A 7106-nucleotide genomic window follows, 5' to 3' on the forward strand; every position below is an offset into this window, starting at 1 on the left:
TACTAGTGCAGAAACTATGGTAGTTTGATGGTTATGATTAGTTATACAACAGATTTATTAACTAATCAACATAAAAAAATTTAAATAATCAGAGTATAAATTGACATTTTATTTCCATGATCAGTTTTGATTTCTGTAGGTGGACATTTATTTGCGACCAAAGTTTGTTTTTCTTGATAAAATTAAGTTTTCTTTTATTTAACATTGATTGTTTTTTTTTTTGTTTACTATAGCATAACATAGATAACTTCACAACCCTCTCAGTTGCATATCATATAATATAAAAATTTGAACTAAACCTTTCTTATAGGATCTACCCCTTACTTGCTCTATACTATCTTGTTTATTTAAGTTAGGGTAATTAATTTATGCTACCGTAACATCACAATAATTTTGAAAACAAAAATTGTTTTGATGTGAGTTTTGAAACAATTTGCATTTGAAATCTTTCAACTCCTTGGTTATTATTTTTTTCTTCGAAAAGATATTATTTTCTCTTGTGTTAACTATATTTTCAATGTGAAAATACGTCATGAGATGACCTTATATTTTTATGGGTTTCAAAGTAAAAAAGTTTGAGAAAAACATTATCTCCTTTTGAACACTCATAATGAGTAGATTGTTTTTAATGTCATGGCTCTTATGAAAAAGTATAGTTTTTAATTTTAAAAGCATTTTTTATTTTCATTATTTGAGAAAAAAACCTTGTGACCAAAGTTTGGTTTTCTTGATAAATTTAAGTTTTTTTATTTAACATTGATTGTTTCTTTTTGTTTACTATGGCATACCATAGATAACTTCACAATCCTCCCAGTTGTATATCATATAGCATAAAAATTTAAACTAAATCTTTCTCGTGGGATCGACCCCTTACTTGCTCTATACTAACTTGTTTATTTAAGTTAGAGTAATTAATTTATGCTACCACAACATCGTAATAATTTTAAAAACGAAAATTATTTTGATGTGAGTTTTAAAACAATATTTCAACTCCTTAGTTATTACTTTTTTCTTTGAAAAGATATGATTTTCTCTTATGTTAACTATATTTCAATTGGTGAAAGTACATCATGAGATGACCTTCTATTTTAATAGGTTTCAAAGCAAAAATGTTTGAGATTTTGTTTGAGAAAAAAATTATCTTCTTTTGAACACTCATAATGAGTAGATTATTCTTAATGTCATGACTCTTATGAAAAAAATACTATTTGCATTTTGAGAGCATTGTTTATTGTTCCAGGTGACTTGCTTGCTTGATTAAAAAGGACTTCTACAAACATATAACGTAGGTTATGGTTTTTTGCTATGAAAAAAAAAGATTTATAAGGCTCAAAGAGTGTTTTAGGGTTTCAAAAACTGAGGATCACTATTAGTAGTTCACTCTTTGTGTCTTTTATCTTTTCTTTTGCTTTTCTCCTTTGATTTTATCTTTTTCTTTGCTTTTGCTGTGGCATACTCCCTTTGTTTTAGCTATCACTTTTTCTTGTGATTTGGTTATGCCCCTTAACATTTGAATTTACTGGGTTCTTTTGCCTTTTTGGCTTTCTTATGTTTTTTTTTTCTATTTTTTTATCATTGAAATTTTCACTTGCATCCAATGTGGGGTATAATTCTAATCAGGATTTTTCATGAAAGAAAAGTTATTCAAGCTTAAAAAGGACTGCAAAGGATATATTTATTTCTGAAATGTGAAAGGAATAACAAAGATGATCGTTCCTCATTTCAAACACAAATAGTTAAGATCAATAAACTTTGACCTTGTCCTATTTGTTAGTTTAGACTTTTGCAAAGAAATGCATTTCATGAGTTTATGAGCAATTAGTTCACTGTATACCATTATGTATACCTTAAAAACACATAGCTCAAGAGCCATGTTGTGAGGGTGACGGTTCATTTTCTATTCGTACACTTTGAATTGTAATCTAGTTACCTCAACGAAGGATTTGTTTTATTCATATGTTATTCTACAAGTAGAATGTCAAAAGTTCCGTTCATCAAATCATTTTTGAAATCAAAATGCAACTTTAATTTTTTAAAATTCTACTAGGGGAAAAGATTTTGGTAAAAGCAATGAATTGCATTTATGAGATCACGCGAAACTTCAAAATGTATTTGTGAGTTTTTAAAGGGAACCCATTTTAGGATATTTGGATGTAAATAAAATAAAATGACATAATTGAAAGACAACTTATTATTTCATTGAAATTTTATAAAAGAGGCTCAAAAACAAAGACCTTATGCTAACATCTTGAGTTATGATTACTAGCAAGGTAACACATAAAAAGGCTAAACACTTATCAATCATTGATTGAAATTTCTAGAATATTCCAACCGTCCCTCTCCAATGAATTCCTTGACAGGGCACCTTTCCAATAGTTTGTTAAGGTCATGTATAGACCAATCTTGACCTAATAACATATTATATTACCTTTATCTTTAGGACGATTGATCTCTAGGTGACTTTGTTGTGGTAGTTCTTTCTCTTGCATTTGTAACTACCTTTGATATTATGAAACTCAATTTCTTTCTTTTTCTTAGTGAAACTTTTCTCCTCGGTCGAGTTAGTAATCCTTCCTAATTGGATGGCTTGTTCAATCCTCTTAGTTATAACAACTAAGTCATAACAATATTGTGCAGAGCTTCTAACTAGGTATTCAAAGTATGGGGCCTTGAAAATGTTGGCAAAGAAATTAATCATCTCTTTTTCCAACAAAGAAGGATTAACTTACGTAGCTATGTAACGCTATTTTTTAGTGTATTTCCTTATAGACTCCTTGTTTTTTTATTTACATGGCTTGTAAGCTTTTTTTTTTTGTTTGTCGAGGTCTCCATTTTTTTTTTCAATGGCTGCCTTGTTGGGTATTTATAGGGTTTTTTGTGGCAGTCTTCTAACATGCTTCTTCCTTCATAAAAAGAGGATAAAGCTTGTTGGGAATTGGTGTTTGACAAAGATTTGGATTCCTAGAGTCTTGCCATTGCAAAGGTCTTTGCTAGTGGTTTCCTCCATACCTCTGATGACATCTTGTGAGGCATGAGAGGGTGAATAAAAAAATGGATATTTGGCTATGTTGGAAGGGTGCAGTTCTTCATTCTTCCTCTCTTCCTTATGCAGGTAGGTTCCTCTATTTCCAGAGAAAGAAGGTGAAGAATAGGAAAGTTGAGAATAATATAATGGCTTAAGTTATCTTTTAGCCAACCTTTTTTATTTATATGTATAAGGTACTACACGATAGTAACTGTATGAATCATAACATAGGAATAATCCTGAGAGGTGATAAAACGAATCTGAATCTCTTTCTTCACAACTTGATCTCATGGAAAATGGAATTCAACCTCAACATGTTTAGTACGAGCATGGAAGATAAGATTTACCAAAAGATAAGTGGCTCCAAAATTATGACACCAAATGCTAGGAGTAGAGACAGAAGGAACTTAAAGATTTGTTAACAAATATTAAAGCTAGATAACCTCAATAGTACTGTCCGCTAAGGCTTTATACTCAGTCTCAATAGAGGAGCGAGCAACTATGCGCTACTTGTCTGATTTTCATGAAATCAACATCTGACCAAAGAAAACAAGGTAACCACTCATTGATTTGTGATTATCAAAACTACCAATTCAATCTACACTTGTAAAACCATATAAAGTAAAAGAGGAACTATGAGTGATATGAATACTATAAGATATCATACCTTTAAGATAACACGGAATACATTTAACGATGACCTAATAAGAATTTGTAAGAGTATGTATAAATTGATAAATATTGTTAATATCAAAATATATATATATGGTCGAGTGAAGGTAAGATATTGAAAAACATCCACGATTTGATGAAACCATGTAGGGTTAAAAAATAAATCATTTAGCGGTATCAATAGGTGTGTAGGAAATCATACCAGTCTAAGTAAGGATGTCAAGAATATATTTATGTTGTCGCAACATCAAACCTAAACCTGTGTACTAAACTTCAATATCGAGAAAGTAATGAACTCCACTTAAGTCAAGAAGCTTGAATTCTAAGTTCAGTAACTATATTAGGCAATGGAGTATAGTAGGGTTACTACTCGTAAGTAGAATATCATCAATATACATCAAAATATAAAGATATTAGTACCATCAGACAAGATAAATAAAAAGGAGTCAACCTTGAAGGCGTGAAAAAAAATAAAGAGCAGAATACCATACCCTTAATGCCTATTTTAAGACATATAAGAACTTTTGCAATCAACACATATGAGATGGAAGAGTATAGTTAACAAAACCTGAAGGTTATTTTATATAAACTTCTTTAATAAGAATGTTATTGAGAAAAACATTATGAATATCAAGTTGATGAATCCTTTAATTACGTGAAACCACAATCGGGAAGATTAATATGATGGTAGCCTGCTTAATAACTGGATTGAATGTTTTAAAGTAATCAATGCCTTCTTGCTAGGTAAAACCTCTAGCAACCAGGAGTGCCTTATAATGCTCAATGTTGCCATCAACAAGCCATTTTATCCTATACACCCATCAACTGCTAATAACATTCATCAAAGAATGAAAGGGAACTAAAGACCAAGTATGATTAGAAAGCAAGGCCTTAATTTCATCACACATATCATCATGCCAAACCGTATACCTCTCAGCATCAGAGAATGCAATAGGTTTAAAGGTTGGAGAGAACATTCTCAAGATGAAGCAGTAACAACAACAGCAAAAGCAACTAGATTTATTGTCTTCAACTGTTGCGGTTGAAGAATCATATGATGTCTGCTGACTATGGGTGGCAATGCAAGGAGAGATGATGGAAAAGTGGTACCTTACTGTAATGGATAAGAGGAGAAATCAACCACCAGATTCAGTCCAGTCAAAGTAGCAGGTGATTGGTAGTAGTGGCAAAACCTATAGCAGATTTGGTGTTGACAGAGTAAGGAGAAGTAAAAGAGGAACAACATGGTGATAACACCATTAGAATCTGCATACTGGAAACCAATCTACTATATGTACCTATAGTAGAATGGTTAGATAAACATACATGTGGTGATAGGGAAGGTAAAGGGTAGGGCTATTGCAAGTGATTAAAGGCAGAAGGGTGATTTTGGTGAGTTGTATGAGTGTGAAAAAATGGTAAATGTAGTAGATTGAGGAGGAGGGAAATAACTGGTAGTATTGAGGAAGGAGATGAAGGTTGTGTAATCTGTTCAGATCTATCAAACGAAAACACATGTTTATGAAAACGAACATGACAAGAGATATAAATGCTTTAAGATGCAATACCAAGACATCGATAACTAAGGTGAAAGGAGCTATACCTAAAAAACACATAAGAAGAAGAACAAAAATCTAATTTATGATTGTGATAGAGATGCAAATAAGAAAAGTAGAGACACTTAAAAGTACATAAAAAATGATAATCATGAGACCATTGAAATAAATAATCAAACGGAGATCTATTTTCAAGGACAAGAGTAGGCATGTGATTTATAAGATAAATGAAGGTTTTAAAAGCATAATCCAAAATCTTAATGGTGTTTTACATTATCATATAAGAGTAAGTTTGGTTTCTATAATATGTATATGGCAACGTTCTATTATGCCATTTTGTTAATAAGTGTGAGGACAAATTAGATGATGATGATGAATACTAGTGGTATGGAAAAAAAATGGATAGTTTTTGGTATTAACCGCCACAATCAGTTTGAACAGATTTAATTTTTAGTGAAAATCAACACTTAATGAGAGTTTGAAATTGATAAAAAACAGAGTAAACATCAGACTTGGCAATAAATGGGTAATACTATATATATTTTATATACATATCAATAAAAATTAAAAAAATAACAAAAATCATCTAAAGAAAAAAAAAGAGCATGACCTCAAAAATCACTAAAAATGAATTCAGGTGAAGCAAAAGTTTTGTGACCTATGGGTCCTAAAGAAAGACACGATAACTTTCCCAATGGGCAACTTTGACATTGAAAATTAAGACATTTGTTATTACAAATAATCTTATTTTTCAAAATTAACAATAAAAAATACAAGTAGGATGACCTAGTTGACAATTGACACGACCCAAAGATTAATGTCTTATCCCAAGTGTAGGAGTATCAAAGTAATAAATAATCTATCAAGACTAGGGTCGAACCACAAGGAGATTAACTATATAACAACAACAACAACAACAACAACAAGTTAAAGAAGACTTTAAGATGTAAGATTAATGTGAGGATTAAGAAATGATAAAAATAATTATCAAGGTTAGAGGATTCACTAATGGTATTTCAAACAAGTATAGTGTCATAACCCATTTTTGGGCTCCCGCATAAAAAATCAAAAAAATCAAAAAATATAACAGTGAAAAGAGGATGCCAAAGCGCCCTAAAAATGGTTAAAAATTGGTTAAGAAGGTTAAAAAATACAAAGATTAAAATTTGATAATATTTTATTAACTTAGAAAAGCCTTGCTGACAAAGAAAATTTAATTTGAGTAAGAAAAGTCCAAAATTAGATGTTTATGGATTCAATTAAATTTTATTGAAGGTTTAATTAAATTTGAGTAAGAAAAAATAATTTTGGAGTCAATATTGGCTTTAATTGAAAGAAATAAAGTTATGGGGTCAAATTATAATTTTTTAGAGTTAATTTGATCAAATCAGGGGTTTAATTGCTTAAATATTGAAGTTTGATGACCAATTAGAGATTTAATTGAATAAATCTGAAACCAATGACCAAAATGAAAGAAATGTGTAAATAGAGGGGCTTAATTAAAACAGGATTAGGGTTCCAATTAAAGAAATTAAAAGTTTATTAATGAATTGAGGGTCAAATTGCATACATTCAAGACCAAGGATCAAAGTGAAAAAGGCAGCCAAATTCAGAGCTACTGTTGGATTTTTAGAAGGGATGCAATTGAATTGATTTTTAAAATTAAAATTAAAATTGAGGACTTGATTGAACAAATTAAAAATTGAGGACCAATGTGAAATTTAACACATTATACCTCGTTTTCTTTTAAATGAAACGACATGTTTTGACCAAAATGGCACCATTTTATCCATTGTTCATTAAAAAAAAACTCAAAACGATGCCATTTTGAACGACACCATCATCTTCTTCCC

This window comes from Populus euphratica, unplaced genomic scaffold (genome assembly GCF_000495115.2).
Source record: "Populus euphratica unplaced genomic scaffold, PopEup_1.0 scaffold2186.1, whole genome shotgun sequence".
In the NCBI taxonomy this organism is placed as follows: Eukaryota; Viridiplantae; Streptophyta; class Magnoliopsida; order Malpighiales; family Salicaceae; genus Populus; species Populus euphratica.